The 20018-nt window shown below is 40.4% G+C and overlaps 1 protein-coding gene across 9 annotated transcripts in view; it reads left to right on the top strand.

The window, feature by feature from the left end:
* The window catches only part of HIVEP2 (HIVEP zinc finger 2), a 137033-nt gene that overhangs the window by 91209 nt on the left and 25806 nt on the right, over positions 1–20018 (top strand). For all 9 annotated transcript variants that reach the window (XM_054279104.1, XM_054279095.1, XM_054279094.1 and 6 more), the window contains one exon: positions 19429–19473. The gene's annotated coding sequence lies outside the window, so the exon portion shown is untranslated. The remainder of the gene's footprint in view (positions 1–19428; positions 19474–20018) is intronic.

The raw sequence follows: 20018 nt of genomic DNA, 5'->3' as shown, positions 1-20018 counted from the left end.
TCCATGATTTGTGACCATTCACATAAGCACATAAAAGTCAGCAGCAAGTTCTCTCTCCTTGATGCAGTCCACTGTGAGAAGCTTCATTTTAGATTCTCCCAAGCCTGCAATCCCTAGTGCGGGTAAACCTGTTGCTGGAGTCAGTGACAGCTTTACCAGTATCAGAGTTATCAGAACATAAAGACAGCTCCTGTAAGAGCCTCTAGTTAGTCTTGATTTGGGACATTAAAAGGGTAGTCCTTCAAGCGCCCCATCAGTAACCACGTGCCTGCTGCCACCGCAGTCAGTATATTCTCATGCCCGCAGTGAGACTGCTTGTGTGCTGCAGGGTGTGCTCAGGAGTAAGGGAAAAATGAGGGCTTTGCTTTTGCAGTTTATCTGATGTGGGAAATCTGAGGGTGCTGGGTCAAAAATGAGCTGCTTTTAAACTTCTCAGCATGAGGGCTGTGCCTACAGCTGCTTAGGAATTTCCCATAAAAACAATTTGTCAATTGAAAGCGGAATTTCCACAAGAACAAGTTTTCCACTGGAAAATTTCCATATTGCTATTTTTATTTTTTTGTTTTCCCATGGAAATCTCTGAATTAAATACTTCCCTTTAAGTCACTTTACTCCATGAAGAAGACCTTTGTTTAGCTGATCTGAGCTAAAATGGTTTCAGTTGCTGTTAAGTTGCCTGTTACGTTTCTCATCTCATTATGAATGGCAGTACAAAAATTTTATGCTTAAGAAGTTTCTGTGGGCAGATCACCTTGACAGTCTTTGTGTCCCACACTGGGTTGTCGTCACTTGGGTGAAAGAGTCTACTTACTACTGAAAAAACAATGTCAAAGTGAAACAAATTCTAAAATAGAGGCCCCAAACCCTGGGAAACCAGAGGAGCCTTGTTCATTTGTGAGCCTATGTCTTTGCTGTTTAAACTCAGTTTCACAAAATTTTCTGTATATTATACTGGTTATTTAACATGTCTGTGAGGGTTGTTAAACTCTTGGACTCCATTTGAGATTAATGGGGAATAAAAAGTATGTTTAAGTGATTGTAAAATTGACTAAGGTCACACAATCAACATTAAGTCTTCCACTTGTCTTGTTTTAATTCCTTCCCTGGTAGCCCCTACTGTGGTCAGCTGGGTAATGGCTGAGACATTACTGGAGGTGACTGGACACCTGGTGCTGAGCATATGGGAAGGGAGAAGAATGCTGCTGACACCAAGGTGTTCATTGTATCACACAGTGACCTCTTATGGATGAATGCTAAAAAAGAATGAATACCACTTTTACTTTTTAAACTAACGGTTTGAATAGTACCAATATTTGTGGTAGGTGCTGGGTTCTCTTACGGTACAGTGTCCCCAGATATCTGTGAATCTTTGTCTTGCTGTCTCTCATCCATTCTTCATTCTGTTCTCATTGGCACATAGAGTAGTTCTAGTCACAGCACTAGAACTTTGGTTATATTGCATGGCAGCTGGCTGGCAGTTTTGTGATTGCGACTGGTGGCACGCACAGAGCACTAGCCCCTGTTGTCCCCGAGGGAAATGTCCCCCAGGAGGAAATGGGCTGTACCAGAAAGTGCTCTGTGTGACAGCCACTGCACCGAGGAAGCTCGCTATCTACATGAGCCTGAAGGCAGGTGCAGATTTTTTCACCTGGTGCACACAGGAAGCAGCATGGCTGATGTCTGACTTGCCTTTAGGCAGCCTTCCCTGGGCTTCTCAGAAAGGCAAGGGAGTTGTGGTTCAATATTACAGTCTAGCCTTTTACTTGCTCACAGACTGAACAGGAGCTAAGTAACTTTAAACCATTAGCTCCATTTTAGGTATCTTTCCCACTGGATGAAGGGCAGTTGACTCTCAATCATATCTTCCAAATGAGTGACTTGGAGTGAAACCCTGGACTACTTTTGCCTGCAGGAAAGCATGGTGCCAGCACACATCCAAAGCATCCTCCTCTGTCCCTTTTTCTGTCCCTCTCATAGGAGTCTCTTGGGTTCCTATTCCCCCTTACTCTGTCACTAGTTTGTTTTGACCCTCATAATTTTTGCTGGGCAGCCTGAATTGGATTTCTGAATGCTGACTGTTGGATCTGAACCTTCTTCCTTCTGGGAGGATAGGACCGACATCTTATGGAGATCTTGTTTGACTGTGAAATCAGGAAGGGTTTTTGGGTGCTGCCTTAGTCATTTATCCTGCTAGCATCCCCATTCTTACCAGGTGATGGTGGGAACCCTCCCAGCCCCAAACCCTTCTGCTTCCCCACTGCTTAGCTTCCCCAGTGGTGCTGAAGACCGATCTGAATAGAAAGAAGAAGGGACACATAAGGACTGGTTATTAATTCTTTATTTAAATATGTCAACAGTTGTCTTTAAGTGATACCAACATAAGTTGCTGGCGTTCAAGGAAACAGCAAATAGGCCTTCTGTGCTAACAGCAAAGACTTAATTGTACTGAAAGCTGAACACAGTTTCAAAGAACACAAAATATTGCCATAATTTCCACCTGTGTGTTGTTCTTTGGGAAAAACAATAAACCCCACCTCACTTGTAGTCCCCTATACTAAAAAGGAAGGTTTTCTTCAAGTATAATTGAAACTGGAGTTTTCATTCACCTGTTAGAATTGGAAGACTAACTGAAGGAATGATCACAGCAATTACTTCACAGTTTGGCAGGAAAAAAACAATTGGCAAAACCAACATTTGTGACAATCAGTTGTATTTCATGGTTGCATTGCAAAGGCCTTGGTTCTAAATATAAGATAGGCAGAAATTGTTCTGTTTAGTGTGTCCTAAAATTATCCAGCACAGAAATACTTTAAGGAAGTGTAAAAATGAATTCTCAATTTCTCAAAAGGCTGCTTAAAGGGGAAGGCATGCTGATGTGGAAGTATTGAATAAATGCCATCTCAGTAACAATTTTACCAAATGTAGGGAAGAGTCTTACACGTCATGTCCTTGTTATAAGATTCATGGAGAAAATACTCCCACTCAGATAGAAATTCGCTGTAAACAGCTCTCTTGCTGTTAGAGTAGATGTACTTTTGAAGATGCAGTGGCTCTTAGAAGGAAAAGAGCATGTTGTGCAATAATCTGACCTTACGTTGCATAGACACTTCCAGTTTTGGAATGTGAAATGTCTGAAACTGGGAGTGGGCGGACAAGAGGTGGAGCCAGTCAGGAGCCTGGGTGGCTGCGTTTCTGAGAAACTCTTTTCTGCTGGTGAGTACTGCTAATTCGCCAAGCGCACGCCTAAAGCCCTGAATAGTGCTCTCTTGAACCACTAAGCAATATCAAGTTTCAAATGGACATGGAGCTATAGGGTGATATTTTGGAAGTTAATTGTATGAAACCTCATTGAAAACAAGGCTGAATTCTTTCAGACCTGAAACCACAGCCTCCCAAAATGCGTCAGAGACTCTTGATGCTGCAGCGAGGTCAGCTTCCCTCCCCCCCTACCTGTGAGTCAGGACAATTCTATTATAGGAAGTTTTTATTGGAGGCTCTCGATGGAGAGGTAGACAACATGCAGATGGTGAGGACACACTGGGGACAGAGTTTGGATTCTGTGCCTGCACAAGTGGTGACCAACAGGCGACCAACAGGTCAGAAGAGCATTTTTTTTGGAGAGCACTGGGATACTAAGGAAAGAATAATATTTGAGCAAGAGGTAGGTTTCGCTGATTTCACCTTCTGTCTAATTAAAACCTGGATTCAGAGTCCACTCAAGCTGGCATTGTATCCATTTCTCAAGGGAGACAAAGGCTAAGTCTTGTAGGCTTAATGCCCTCAGTGCTTGTCCGCAGTTCCTTCCATATCTACTTTAGCTGAAAATCACAGAAAGAAAATTTTAGAGTAGTTCAGTTCACTGTAGAAAGAAAAAGAAAACCAAGGAGGAAACAGAATGCATTTGACAGGTGGGAATTTCAGAGGTGTTATCTTGATTTTCAGTCAAGGCAGACACTTTTTTAAATAGAAACTTCCTTCATCCGCTTACTCTTTCCTTTTCTATAAATCCAGACCTGCTTATGGGTGGATCAACACCACTGGGACTTAAAAATATCTGTGAGCAATGCTGCCCCATTTATATTAGCAGGCCTATAACTTTTTTCTTTGGTTGTTATTGCTGTTATTACCTGGACTGCTCTAGCGGAGTGTTAGCATAGATGAAATTCCTGCAACAAGCAGTATTTTGACAACTTGGAGCTATGGTTTTAGATGTGCTCTTCTTTAAATGCTGGCAGATGCTCTGTGCTTCCTGGACTCGCTGCTGCTGGAGAAGTAGTATCTTACAGCAGTCTGTGATTAAAAAGATACCTCTAGAAATAATTTACTGTATGAGGACTCTTTTTTATTATTTCTATGTGAAATTGCTAGCAGCAGGTAAGAAATCCTGGAAACCAGCTGTATCTATTTAATTCATAACCTGTCAGAAAAGAAGGTTTTAGTTTCCACTCCTGATGAGCAACTTGAGTGAAAAGCAGAGCATGCAAAGAGCTGACCTACCTAAGCCCTCAGCACAATGGGTAGTTCTGCATTTGAGCGATTTTCCTGAGAGCACCCCATGTGGAGTCTTCTGCTTTATTGAAGGTTTGTGTTGTCCTGGTTTGATCCACTTCTCAATTCATTGGTGGAATATTTCTAATAACTTTCCCACAAGCTGATTCAGACTGCATAAAAGGGGGGAAAAAATGCACACCCAAAGATTTGAATCCAGGGGTGGTGCATTTTATAAGCAAGTTCATTGATGCTTTGTTCCTAGAGATGTAAACCACCTTTTCTTTAAAAAATGAAAACAACTGGATGCACTTCTGGTGTCCTTCTGACTGCCAAGCATTCATTAGTAGACACTGAGTGTTTACTAATGAATAGTGGACCTATTCACATGTGGAGTTTGAATTGGAGAAAATAAGGTGCTCTTAAAAGACTTGCTGAGGCAGTTATCTGCCTGAGATTACGTTTGTGTTTTTCATCCAGCAGGTTTTAAGTCTAAAGATGGTTGTGATGGAAAAAGCACAAAGCAAGGCCGTGGTTTATCTGAGCTTTATGATGAGCGGGTAGACAGGCAAATTTAAGCAGAGCAGTGTGGTCTCCCAAAAGGGGTGTAGAACGGCCCCAGGCAGAGAATGCTCCGAACATTTTGATGGCACTAGCTGTCACTAACTGCTTCCCCTTTAGTGTGATTTAGCAAATTATTTCCCTGTTGGATAAGATGGAAGTAAGCTTCCTTTGCCGTCTGCCCGATTGCCTGCTGTCCAAATCTGCTTTGACCAGTAAGCAGAAAATGTGAGTGCCTTTGACCTCCACTGGCCTTTTTCCTGGCCTTCCTATGCCCTTTGTTCTTTCTGGCAAGGTCCTGCTGCAGTTAGACCTCAGGATAGCAGCCTAAGTGCCAGCATCTTCCAGCTGTCATGTGAAACTGCAATTTGGTTCACATCAGTTCTGTTCTTTTTCTAAGCAGCATATACAGAATATAAAAGTTCATATCCTATCTTATGATTAGATTTGACATCCTTGAATAGATCAAGGAGAAAAATAAATTGTCACCCTGAAGAAAGTTGTGAAGAAAAATATCAGAGTGATGGCTTTTTGCTGTTAAGTTTTCCTGATCAGAACTCAGAGGCTGAGTTTTGGATCAAACAGCTGTAGCGATTTTGCAATCAAATACTCCCAGCTTGTGAAGATGCAAAGAGCAGCTCCTCCAGCTTGCTCTAATGAACCCGCAGCCCTTTGTTGATGCTAGCCAAGCAATTAAGCTCCCTGTTACGCAGTTGCATCTGAGCAATTTGGTTTATTTTACTCAAGGAGACCTCACCAATCCACAATTCAAGTCGCATTTTCATCTCTCACTTAGGGGTTGAGAAAACACTTTTGAAGGTCTTTGTTCCTCTGATGAGCTTGGGAGAGCAACAAAATCAAACAAGGTTTTTTTGTGGCAGGAGTTGAGACAGTTGGCTACTTCATTATAGCAAACACGTAGGTGGCCTTTCTCATGCTTTGATATGCAAGAGAGGAGCTCTGACTTGACTGACATCTTTGAGGGGAGTGGAGTCAATCCTTTGCAGAAGGAGGGTCAGGTCAGCTGTGCCATATGCAGCACACACTGACAGTGAGCCCTTTCCTCTCAGCTGCTTTGAAGTTACAGTCTCTGTCTTTTTGGCAGGATCAGATCCAAGTGGTGAGATGGCCCTGAGTTCGGGCAACTTAAAATGTCTGTAATTCTCTGCACCTGTTTGATTGTGGTATTTACAGCTCATTTTTACCCGTGCTTTCTTGTCAGTGTAACAGTTACCAGCAGACTTCCTTGCTGGTACTAGATCCACTCAGAAGGAAAGACTGGATGTAATTTGGAGGATCATTAGGGTGAGATCAGCTCTTGAAACCTGAGTCGAGTTAATGATGAAACCTGAGTTTTGTTAATAATACATTGTAATTATTACTCCCAGCAAGGCAGATACCTCATATTTCTCATCCTTTTAGCTTGAGGATCCTAGTTAGTGTGATATTGCTTGGGTCTACAAGAGGAAGATAGCTGGTCTCCACCACCAGATTTCCACTTGAGCTTTCCTAGGTGGAGCAGTGTGTCTGCAGATGTTGGTGCGTTACACAAGCTGGGGTGCAGAGGGGCCAAGAGGAGGATACATGATCAAGAGATGAAACAGCAGAACGTTAATAATAAAAGACACCTAATTGGATGTGCCCTTTTGCCCAGCAACAAGGACATATGTCAGTGCACTGAAGGCACCAGGCTCGTGGCAACCTGCTCCCACCTCCTGCAGGTCTCCTGAGGACAAAATTGCATTATGAGCCGAGCCACTTGCCTGCTGCAATTGGCAATAAAGCAAATTAATCCTAAGCCTTTGTAGACTGCATCTATGCTTGCACCTCCGAGATGCTGGGCCAGATTTGAGAGGTGACATAAATCATGGTGTGCCTTATGTGTTGGTGAGTGGGAGGGGAGTGCACACTGGGGAAAATGACACCGTGCAGGGGCGGGAGGGAGAAGGCTGTGGCAGGAAAAGCAACCTGCAGCAGGATGTAGGATGATGTGAGACAGTGCAGACTATACTTAATGCTGTATTTCCTTACTGCCTCCTGTAGCTCCTGTTGCAGCCTCCCCTGCTGTCCTGTGCTGGTGCCCACTGCCTCCATTTGCCCATGGTGTGCTTTAACCTCCTGTAGGCTTTCATTTTGTGGGAAATGTCATTGTGGCACTACTGTCCCATCTGAAGTGCAGGACACCACTATATCCAGTCTCCCACCCCACCTGTGCCATCTGTTTCTGAAGGTGTGAGTTGGGGACTTACTTTAGGGCAAGGTAAAATGGCCTTAAGTTGCACCAGGGGAGGTTTGGTTTGGTTTGGTTTGGTTTGGGTATTAGGAAAACTTTCTTCATAGCACTGGATCAGGCTGCTTTAATAGGGCAGTGGTGGAGTCACCATTCCTGGAAGTATTTAAAGTCTTGTGGATGTGGCACTTAGAGACATGGTTTAATGGTGGACTTAATAGTGTTAAGTTAATGGTTGGGCTTAATGATATTAACAGTCTTTTCTAATCTGAATGATTCCATGATTCTGCATTTGGGACAAGAAGGTTCCAGCAGCCATAGTTTAAACACTGGCCAAAGGAGAAAGCCTATGGCAGGAACTTACCAAAAAAGAAGATTTCTTTCCGTGATTTTGGAATTTCAGTCTATTCTATAGAATTTTAGAAAATGCAATATAATAGTAAATGTTATGTTTTCTTAATACACTTTTCTGTGGTTTTCCTAGTTTAGTCTTTACCTTTGTATGTTTCTTTAAATAGGTGCAATCTTAAAAACACAGGTACTATATTACTGTTGCTTAGACAGAATTTCTGCTCCAAATCTGAGTGGGGAGCTACACTGAAGGTTGTGTACTTTATAACTTAAGATCTCCAAAATGATTGAGAATATGTGGTCCTGTTTCCTATTAATTTATGGAAATATACATCCAGAATATGGTCTTCAGTATTTAAGCCTACTAATAATTATTTTTACATCTGTATTTCCTCTAATATAATAACATCTATTCTTAATTTCAGATGAAAATTAAATTGTCTGAAGAATAGTATCATGAACTGATTTGCCTTACATCATCATGTTTATCTATTCTAGTGAAAAAATCAGTGATTATTAAATTTAATGCTAAGGCAAAGAATGAAAAGACAAAACTATGATGCTGCACAAAGAGTGCTCTTGCATCAGTGGGAATTAATCACAGCATATCAAGAAAAGAACACAGTCTCAATTTCCCACTGTAGTTAATGTTAAAAAATTAATCTTATTAACTTCAATTACACTTTATTTAATGTTTAAATCAGAGGAAAATAAAAATTCTAATTTCAGAACAATCATTTGGATTGGATCTTGCATGCGAAGTTGGCAATATGTTACAGTGGGCTTTTTTTTTCCTGTTGTAAATGAGAGAAAAAGTCTGGTAAAAACGTGTTATTGTTTAGCCTAGTAGAAGTGATGGGCGGTATTTGGAGGCACACAGGAAGGCTGCATAATAATGAAACAAACCCCTCTTGTGTGCGTCAGCCAAACGAGTCATGATATCAAGTAGAAAAAGCAAAATTGTGGGAGAGACCATTTCTTTGCACAGCTCATGCAGAGCACTGGTCAGCACTAGGAATTTGGCATGAGTGTTGCTCCAGTAGTGGTATTCCAGTCACAGGCTTTAAATAGTTGCAGATGTTCTGAGGGGGACTGGGGGGATCGTCCCTGCCTTCCTTTAGGGAAGCGGGGAGCGAAGCGCATGGCCTGCAGGAGCACGGAGTTTCCCTGGCAGGAGACTTGGCTGAACACCTCTGAACATCTCAGCTGAGTGTAGCTGTGCTCGTCCTGTTGCAGTCAAACCCACGGGAGGCTCGGGGCTGCTGTCAGGAGGAGCAGTGGATGGTTCCTGTGGCAGCCCAAGCAAGGCTGGCCGGCACTGGCAGTAGGCCAAGCCCTCCTGTTCTCGGCCAAGGGGCAACCCTTTGGCTGCACCTGAAATGGCAGCACCTGATGTCTCCCTTCCTGGCAGGTCCTTGGTGCCAGGGAGGGGCTGTGCACCAGCCCAGGGCAGGTGTGGCATGCAGGACCAGGCTGTGAGAGAGCCACCGTGTCCCACTGCTGCTGGCCAGGCACAGCCACGCTCCAGGGCGTGGGACCTGCCCCTGCCTTCACCTCCTGCTGCTCCCCAGTTTGCTGGTGCAGCTCTGGTTTTGCCTCTGAATCTGTTCCCATAGTTCGATGGGTTGTCTATTGGGATGTCTTAATGGAAAGCTTCCGATTATTTGTTATGGCATGTCAGGATGCAAAAGCCACATGGAAGATTTGCCTGGTCTTCTCACCTTTACTCTTGTTATGATGTCAATGAAAAGGGGATGATTTTAAAATCTGACTTTTACCCCCCTTGTGTTCTCAAGTTAGAAACAGGAAGCTGTTTTGCATAAAGGTAAAATTGTGTTTTTAACAAGGAAAGTTGGTGTTAGACAGACTAAATATACCCACACAGTCATACTCAGTGGGTAGTCCTGGCTATTTTTAGGCTTTATTTGTGCCTGTCTTTATTTGTTGGGTTTTTTTTTTTTAGTGACATCTCCACTGTACCTTCGGCTCGTAGAGAGGCACCACTTCCTGCACTGGTATGAAACTGGCAATTACAGCCAGCCTTGTCAGATGTCATTTATCAGGCGTTGCAGAGGGCTGGTTTCAGCAAAGGAAGAACAAAGCTTAATAAAAAGAGAGAGAGGCAGAAGCATTCTCTTAATAATTTGCCCTTTGCAACAGCAGACCCTTATCAGATCACCCACGCTCATCTGGCTGCTGACGCTGTACTTGCTTCATTAGTACGAGCTATTTTTACACCTTTTGTGACTTTTGAGGAACCGAGTGGGCCTGCTGCCTTGTAGTGATTCACCATCTCCAGGCGAACAGGCTGTCCTCAAACCCTGACGGTGGGGGAGGAAGGGAAAAGGAGGGGGAAGAGTTCAATTGAATGAGCAAGTCTATTAATTGGATTATTTATCTTAGGTGGTCTGAGTGATAAAACATCGCAATGTGGTCTAAAGAAAAATAGCCCTATATGTTTTTGGCTGGCAGTGCAACATTTCAGATTGTCCTATCCTAAGGAGCATTCAGTAATAATTAGTTCAAGTCTAGCTTTGCAATTGTGCATGCCTGTACATATACTCTATGTGATAATTTCCCTGTCTATAAAGGGAATGTTGAGGGCTAGACATGGGGATGTTTGGGAGTTGAACTTGATCTTTAAAGGTCTCTTCCAACTCAAAATATTGGGTTGCGTGTTGGTGATGCTTTCTTTTGTTTGTTGTGTGCAAGTATCATTGGTGTATTGCAAGCACCTAAGGTACTTTTGGGCCAGACTGTTAGGTGATTTCTCTTCCACTTCTGACAATGGAAATAAAAGCTAAACTTGATGGAATGAGCCAGGCAGGATGCAGGAGAAGGAGAACCCTGTATGAAGTTGTCTGGAGTTTTTTAAATCTGAACTACAGTTGCTTTCCCTTTTGATGGATCTTCAAGAGAGACTGTCCTCTTAGAGCCTGTTGAGCTCTTGCCTGGTGGCTGAAATTAGGATTCTTTGCTGCCCTTACTTCAGCTTCTCATGGACAGGAGTAATTTGGTGTTCAATGGTTTCATATTGCAGGTTTCCTTGGAGTAGTTACAAAAGTTAGTGGTATGTGGGACACGTAGACAAAACTTTAAGGTGCTGTGGTGATGCCCTCCGATCTCTCCTTGTCTGGTAAAAAGTCATAATGAAATCTGACCACTGTCTTTCCTGGAAAATGTTTTGGGTTTTATTATGTTGTTCTTGTTGAAATCTGTAACTTAGCTGTCAGCTTGGTCTGCGCCTTAAAGAGCAACAGCTCTATTATAACAGAGGTTTTAAATGCAGTTTCAGGCATTTTGGTAGACATTCATCTCTTTAAAAGTGTTTGCTTGTGAGAGTGTTGGTAATGTTAATAAACCCAGTTGATTTGGGTTTTGCAAAAAGAAACCTAAGTGCAAAGAGTGAAATTTCATGTGTACCTACAAAATGCAGCAAAAAGCATATGCATATTTTGCTGAATTTTAAGAGTTGTTCTGATGCAATTGAATGTTATACATACTGACTTTCAATGCTTCATACAGTAAAAAGGAACAAAGTACTGTAAAATATGATTCAAATAATTTTAAAGAATCTTTTCCTCTGCTGGCCGTCCTGAGAGTTATAAAGAAAGCAGAATTCTTAAATATGCAGTCTAATTAATGTATCCTACATTGCCTCTCTAGTGATCAGAATCTTTAGGCAATGCTCAGTGGCTGGATTTGCTGCACCAAAATGCCTGTATTGAGTCATTTGTCAAAATAAAACATTTTGGCTGCTGAGTTGTGGCTGTTGTGACATCTATGCAATATTTAGGATTTGAGGCTTAATAGTTGATCTCAGGTGAACTCTTAAAAAGTATTCAGGATGGATTGAAATAAAACTGCTGTGAAGACCCATTCTACTTTGGGGGCAAAAAGTGAAAAAAAAATGGTAAGAACATACTGTTGATGTTTGGCATGTGCCTCTTTTTGTTTTGACATGTGATGACCACAGAGCTTAGTAAACAAAGACAGGTTTTAAAATAAACTTGTATAATAATTGGTGTGAGTGAAAAACAAATGCAAGCTCACATACTATAAATGTCTTCATATGTAATTCTTGCCAGGGCGAGAGTTTCAGTCTGAGGCAGTGCATTTGTTCATTCAAAAAGGTGTTTGAAAGACACTGATATTTTCATGTGAAATGAAAGTGGTTTCTTTTGACATGGTGTGAAAGGAGGCATGACTGTTCACAAAATCTGCCGCGGTTGCATAATTAGGATTGTGTAACTTTTTAACTTAAAAAACCTCACTTCCCAGAAAATTCAGTTATATTTTCCTTCTGAGGTGAAAATGCTAGGCTAAGGCCTGATATTTGCCTAGTATTTCCTTTTGGCATGAGAAGAGTAATTACTTTGTACCAAAAAATGTTGCAATATTTACTCAAACTTTGAGGTTTTTTTCCCCCCTGGGAAAACCTTGGGGAAAGCTGTATGATATCTTAACTGAGTTTTGCCAGTACAGCTGTGTTTTCCCCAGTGGCTGCCCTTTTGCAGTCCTTGTGTGAAAATGATGAGGCATTTCAGCCTTTGCCTGTCTTTCAGTTGGGAAAATTCTTATATCTGACAACTTTAACGGTTTGAACTCTTACCCTTCCTACTGTAGATGATGTTTAATAAGTCTATAAATTACTACAAACCACATCTGCATGGGAATCCGGCTTTTTGCATACACTTTATCCTTATGAGGTGCTGCTAAATTCATAGTCAGGACCTAATCTGTCCTTCATTGGGTGTGAAATTTCCCTTTCCGATTAACACGTTCCTTTGTGTTGAATTGAGAAAAAAATTCTTTAATCTCAGTAATTTTCACCAGCTCTTCCAAATGCAAGACTTCATTGCAATCTCAGTGGCATCACATAGCACCATTGGTTAGTGTCCGAGCTTTTGCTTTGCAGAGGTTTTTAGCCCTTTTTGGGCAGGGCCAAAGCTCCATTTCTTTTCTACATGGTGAAAAGTAATTCTTAGATTAGAAACTATTTGACACTTCTATTGTTTGGCACAGTGTCCTTATGTTTGACTGCTGTGGCTCAGAAGAAAGCGAGATAAAGTTGAGTTTCTGCTGACAGAGAGTAGTCCAAGAATTAAGAGCTCATTTGTATCTCAGCACTGTATTGGATACTCCTGTACGTTGTTAATGTGTATTTAGTAAATACTGTTGCTTACTACTTAATTCACTCTTGAGAGACACTTATTGTTCTGCAGATAGCACCAATGGGATTAGGCATCATATAAACCTTGTTTCAGCCATCAAAATGGTGTTTAAAGAGGACCTTGGTGGGCATTGGTTTCTAACTGTTCTCTGCATGGGAGCTGTTCTCACTCTTATAAATCACTGTGTACTATAGCTCAAAAGAAAATGGGAAGTGGGGGTGGGGTGATGGGCAGGGCAAAACAATGGTGGTATTTTCGTTGCCTTCTGAAATTTTAATAATCCTGGAAGTACTGCCTGTCAGATCTGCTGTTGCTCTGCCATTACATTTTAAGGTCCACATGGGAAATTATTGGTATTTTATTAAACTGTTTTCATTTTTTAACTTGCTCCTCCAAGGAAATAAGTAGCAGTGTGAAATGATTAGCAATTTATATAGTTCTCTTGTTTAGTTTCATATCTGAATAATCCCAATCCTTTGCTTTTGTATAGAGACAGATTCAGGATGTCCATGTCAGAAGGCAGTCAGACAGAACAGGTAGATTTTGTGTTATCCGACATGCTCTGTCAGACTCTTGAGGTTCACAGCAAGATGAGGCAACCAGAAACAAAATATTTACCTGATCCATGAAAAGCAGTGGGATCAGAGGGATCAATTAACTGCTAATTGGTTGACAAGATTGTTTGACTTGTTGGCTGTTTTGGCACCTCTTTGATAGCAGGGTTTTGTTCAGTTCAAGGAGAAGAATTGAGATTTGTTTTCAAATTCCTACCTATAAAGGAAGCATTTAAGATTAATTTGGCTCCTGCATAGTTTTTTCTCTCTTTTTTTTCCCCTTTAATACTCATCCTGTGGAAATAACTGTTCAACTCGTCTTTGGCAACATTAAAGCTTTTTTTATACATTCTTTCCATCTGATAGTAATGTGTACATTGTGTATGATGCTGAAAAAGGAAATAGTGATATACTTTTAAGTGAGAAATCCTGGTCATTATAGTTAAAAGGTCAGTGTTAAAGCATTTCTACTCTAGACTTCCTATATGGCTTCTTAAAATACACTCAATGTGAAGTTAAGGTTTTTGGTTGGTGCTGTTTTTCTACAGAGAGCAGCAGTTTAAAATTATATTTGAGATACTTAACATAGCAAAAACTGAGTATTTTGCTGCAGCTGTACTCAAAGCATTTATAATACAAACCAACATCTCTTAGTGAAAATCACCCATGTTTTCTTACTACTGTGTAATTGAGCATTTCTTGCAATATAGGTTACAATTCTCTCTCTAGACATCTTAGAGGTGTTGGATTAGTTTATTTTCACCTTCTGGCAAATAACTTCAGGTATTTTGTATGTCGGATGTAAAAGCCTAAACCTAAGTGGTCTGATTCTGTTTGTTTTTATGAGGAATAAATCTGGAATGATGTCCTTGGATTTGCAGCTCGCTGTTTCAGATTCGTACCAGGTTAATGTAGAGCAGAATTTGGCTCTCCTTCATGTTGGAATAATTTGTGTCCTTTCAGTCTCTCTGAGTCAAATCTTGTAATGAGTGGCTCTTGTTTCAAAACTGATTTTTATCTTAGTGTGTGCCTGACCTCTGACTCAGTAGGGTCACATTCAGAGTTTAGGTCTTCATCACAGCAAGTACATACAGACATTTATATGAAATGTCGAACAGGTCTAAGATCCTACAGTTCAGGTTATCAGGTGTTAGGGTACAACAGATTTGATTACTTGATTGTTTTCTTAGTAGGTGTTGATTGTCATCTTGGTTGTGCTTTTAAAGTATGTTCTTCAGCATACTCTCATAATGGTCTCAGGTAATATTTTGAATGATATGAAATAATTAGGATCGAGGTGAATTTGATAAAGGCATAAAATTAATTAAATACTCAATACTACTTCAGTTGTCTAAAATGTGTTAGATGCCAATTCTCAATGGCTGAGATTCTAGTACAGTTCTCAAAGTATAAGCCAAATACAGCTCAAGCACTAAAATAATAATTGCACAAATCAAAATGCCAGGTTTTACACCACTTTTAGTTTTACATGCACAGAATCTGTCCCTTGAAACCAGCAACTACCAGGGACACAAATGTGCCCAAAAGCCTGAAGTTGTTTGTCACAGTGAGGCTGCAGTCTGCCCTTGATGTATCTGTAACTGGATCCTCTCAGTGAGTGCCCTCAGTTCCTGGCTTCTTGGGGAATCCGTGTGAGCACAGTATAGCAATGGAGAACAGATCCTGCCCTGGAACTTGACCTCAGGTAAACTCAGTACAGTTTGTTAGATCATTGTGTACTAGGTCCATTTGCTGAGCAGTGTTTGGGTTTGTAGTGGATGGTACTTTTAAATGACATTTTAAAAAGTATATTGTAATAATTAGTTCAGCTGCTCAAATTAAAAAAAAAAAAAGCCACCAAAAAACCACTAAAAAAAAAACCCCACCCAAAAACCCCTGAAAATCCAACCAAACCCATAAGTATTAATCTAAATATTTCAGTTTTTCCCAAAACTGTGGTTCTCTGGCTGATTTTGGAGAGTGACAATACATTCAATAAAGCACTGAAATTCAGAGGGCAGGCAGAACATCTGGGGTGGAATTAAATTAGCAAATTAGAGTAGTATCTTCAAATCTGAAGAGCTAACAACAGCAGTTATAACATAGAAAGTGGTAGACTAAAATAAATACATCTAACCTCTCTTAAAAGAGCTGCCTTTTTTGATCCGCATATGCAAAATGATGTCTTACAATTCCTGCCAAACTGGAACAAAAGCACAAGCATGCTCCCATTCCCAGTAATGCAGACTTTGCCAAGTGTCAGTTGGTCATCTTTTTTTTCATTTGTGTAAAATGCCAAAACTGTACCCCCCAAGGACTGCATTCTTTTTGTTATGTTGCTACATAACGTCCTCAGCCCATGAATGAATATATAACCTTGGAAAGAAGGAGGGACAAATGCTTATCTACCTTCATACCAGTTAAATCCTTCAGTTCAGAGGTGCACACTGGGTGCTGGTTGAGAGGTCTTCTTCAGACTTAGCCCATCTATGACTTTGCCTATGCAGGAGAAACTTTAAACCCATGTCCCATGTTTTACTAGTGATCTCAGTCTTTTTACATTTTTCACTGGGATATCAACACCAAGGAGTTCTTTGGGGAATCTCATTAGTAAGACAGAGGGAAACATGTAGGACAGCAAGCTGAAATTATGCTGCCTTTCTTCCTGAAAGCCAAGGCAATTTTCTTCTCAGTTGCAGGTGGGGAAGAGTTCAGAGGTGGCCTCTCTAGTAAGGCTGCTGTGCTTATCCCAGACATAAACTAGACTTGCCTAATAAGGGTCTTGGCAGAAGTCTGTGCATGAGTGTGAGGATTTCGTAGGAGCCACTGCAGCTTGTCTGAGCTAACACTTGCCCTATAGAATACAAATTCTTCAGGGGCCAGTTACTGTGGTTTTAGGCCAGCTTTGTGGTGGCAGAGCTGGACAGAAAAGATTTAAAACAAGGCTAGATCTGACCCTTAGTCCTTATGCTAGAGTCAATATTTATTCTGTATGGTGTACTCAGGATTTAGCCTGGAAGACATAAGCTTCCAATTTGTTCACTTGCAAGAACTGTAATATGATCTACAAATTGAGAAGCAGTAAAAGTAATATATTGCCAAATTTTATTTTAAAGCTGTTGAGTGTAACCATTTTAATGGTCTGAAAAAAAAGATAAAAAAAAAGAAAAGAAGGAATAATCTTGGAGCTCTGCAGTCAATCAGATATACATCCCCTGCATACAGCTCGCAAAGGCACTCTCGTTAAAAAAGGAGCAAAAGGATAATGTTCCTTTCTAGAAAGTTTTCAAAGTCTTGATTTAGTAGGTGCATCTGACATAAATACAGCTCCTGGTTTCCAAGTAATCTTCTCATGTTCAAAGTTTTCATAGCAGTGAAATGTCCTGTTTTGAAGCAGGCAGATAGCACAGCTAATGTGACTAGGGGAGCTGGCTCTCGGGCCCCATTCCTGCCAGGAAACCTGGCTTGGCCACCAGCCAGGAAGGACTTTGCAGCTCCTGTCAAACAATGTGCTCCGTGCAACTCCCATACAGCTTCTGATCCGGGTGGGTGGGCTGCTCTCACTCACTCCAGCAGAGCTGAGCCGTGCCAAAGGTATTAAAAAAATTGTGCCCTTTTATCATCCTTAGTTCCTTGAATAGGCAGTACTTGAAATATAATGGGTTTCTGCCTATCGAGTAGTATGTATTTGATGAAAAGCAATATTTAAAAGTGTATTTACAATTTTTTCTAAAGGGGAAACATTGATCACTTGGAAAAATTGAAGTATTTTGTTGGTTTAAGCTAGGCTTTGGATGCAGCCAGATGAGATAGAGTTTTGACTGGATAAAACAGACACAATGCCAACTAGCTTTGCAGTGTCTTACATTTCTCCAGTTAGGCCAGTCTCCCATTAGGGAGGAGAAAAGGAACAAGGGAAGTAATATATAAGCCATCTTTGACACAGGAGGGATGGCAGCTCAAACCAAGCCAGAAATTACTATGTTCATTCTGGAAAGGGATTTATTTTTCCCAGGAGAGTGGCTCTTGCCATACTTAAGCCATCAATAATCCCTGTAATTGGTCTCTACCTGTTTCATAGTGGAGGCTGAAAAATTGTATAGAATGTTCTGAAGTTGCAGGACTGAAGAAGGGCTTTCACTCTGTAACAGAGTTCTCAGTGCAGAACAGAAAATTTTGGATGTATATTAGCATCATCTTTTGCTGAAATAAAGCCATTGCTGTGACTGGCAGATTTCTTCTTTAAAGGTGCTCTCAGTAAAAGGAATATGGAAAGAAAGGATACTGCCATCTTCTAGAAATTTCTCCTTCATCATTTGCAAAATTGCCTAATAAGGAATATTTTTCTTTGAAGATGGCAAATACCCTTTTGCTCTCTCAGCGAGGACCATTCACTCCTGTCCCTGTTTCTGCTTTCTCAAGCCACATAATCAAGCCTTTACATCTGTGCTCACATATTGGCATCATTGGCCACCTGGGATTCAGTGTAGCTCAGCTGCTGGAAGTGCTGGGCCACTTCCCTGCCATTTCCTCATGAGCCCCTGCCGAGCTGCTCTGCAGGAACCACTTCTGGTACAATGTAACTCGTGCACAAGGATTTCTTTTTCCATTTGGACTGACACTTTTTCTTTGAGGAAGTGGATAGGGAAATAAAAAAAAAATATACACTTTCATTGTATTTTTCTTTTTTAATTTAGAGAATAAGACAACAGACTTATTTAAAGAAGCCATTAGCACATCAAAGCTAAATGACATTATGATCTAAAACATTCTGGTTTGCATTTGATAACTTGCTGTTATTTTGTACTACAGGGGATTTCTCTGTAGTTAAAAAAATAGTTGACTACACCAACATTCCATCAGTTATTGCTGGCCTAACTACTGATATATTATTTGTACTACTAATGATTAATTCATAACAGGTGGCATGGTACTGATTCTATTTGTGTCAAGCTATTAGGCTTTGCTGCTGTCCATTTGTTCTTGGAAAGTGATATTAATTACAAAGAACTAAAAAATATTTTTCAATTTTTTATTGATTTTTTTTCTTTATAGTTGTTAGTTTTTGATAATTTTTTGGTGTCATTCAATGGAAAATAAACATGAGTACTCTAGCTTCTTTGTGATAGTTGCTAATTGAAGATCATTACAATAGTCTGTATCCCCTACTCTGAAGCTAATGTTCCAGCTGTTTCTAAAGATCTGTTTTTTAGTGATGCTCTGACTTTTGGCATAAATGAAACCAGTAAACACTGTCATTGTTGCTTTTGTTGTCACAATTGAACATACATCCTTTTTATTGAAACAAAAGCAGAATTCTTTTTGAAGAAAGATTTGTTGAAAACTGAAAGGGAGAGTCATCGTTTTGTGGGAGAAATGGTCTTAAGGCAATGAGATGATGCTCATGCTCCCTCTTCTCTGAGCTGTCTTTTCAACAATACAGAGTAGCCTGCAGTGTGGTGGCAGTCAGATGGGTGGCAAATAATGGCAGTCACAGAGGCCTTTTAACCATGTATTCTGTAATTTTCTTCTGTGAATTTCTTCTCTGAGAAAGCAGGCATACATTCTGTAGTACCATCACACAGGTGTTAATTTGGACACCTACTCCTGTTTCACTACATTTTCTTGTCCCTCAGTGGTGACACCCTGACCAGGAGTTTGTGCTGGTCCCTGAAACATTTAATGAGAGGCCTGGAGTCTAAAAGTATTAGCTGGAGAGAGGCATTGAAAGGGGATTTGCCAAGGGGATTCAGGGATAATCCAGGCTTAACAAAGGCATAGGAATGAAGAGGTACATTGGCAGCTCTCTTTTCACTGATTCAGGAAGGTGAGACTTTATTAGTTTAGACTTGCTGTTATTCATCTACACATTAGAAACCTAAGTCCTTTAAAACTATTCATGCTTAGAGTCTTCAAATGTAATTACGCAGATCTCTAAGACACAACATAAAATTTTCTAGTGGATGGGTAAATGAAATTTTCAGACCTCTACTGTAAAGAATAGAAGATTTTCATCATCATCTATACCTAATATAAAAAATTTCTTATAATTGTATTTTTTCCCCCACAGGGAATTTGAAGATAATCATGCCTATTAGATGTTTAGAAGATGCAGGTAATTACTTTATACTGAAATAAAAATCTGAAGTGCCTATTACCTGTGTGTTTTCCTGCACTTTGCTATTGTTTCTTTAAGGCAAATTCATTTTGTCCACTGTAGGGATGAAAAGTATTCCAGTATCTGTAATACTGGCTTTTTAACTCTTTTCCTTGCTGTAGTTAAATCATGGCTGTCTGTATAATTCTCACTATTTTATCCAGAAAATGTTTTGTGTTTTGATAAAATGAAAACAGAGAGGAAGATTTTACTTCAAATGCCATACTTTTCTATGAAAATCATACCTCTGAGCTTTTGGTCTTTTTAATGAAACTGTGGAAACCTTTTTGTGTTTAAGCATTAAAAATACATGTATACCTGCATGGAATTGTTTCAACAGTGAAATCTAAAATGCTAAAGTCACATAAACAAAAATCTCTAATGCATCCTTTACATCTGGCAAGACATTCTCACTAGAATTTAACTTAGTGATTTGAAGATGGAGTTGGGGAAAGGTACCAGTAGTGCTGGGTTTGAAATGCTTCTTTGATGTCTCTTTTTTG

This window comes from Melozone crissalis, unplaced genomic scaffold, assembly GCF_028551555.1.
Source record: "Melozone crissalis strain CALT ecotype California unplaced genomic scaffold, PUWL_Pcris_2 ptg000027l_1, whole genome shotgun sequence".
NCBI lineage: Eukaryota > Metazoa > Chordata > Aves > Passeriformes > Passerellidae > Melozone > Melozone crissalis.
Note: the sequence above shows the minus strand (reverse complement) of the source record. Positions and strands in the feature narration are given on the sequence as shown.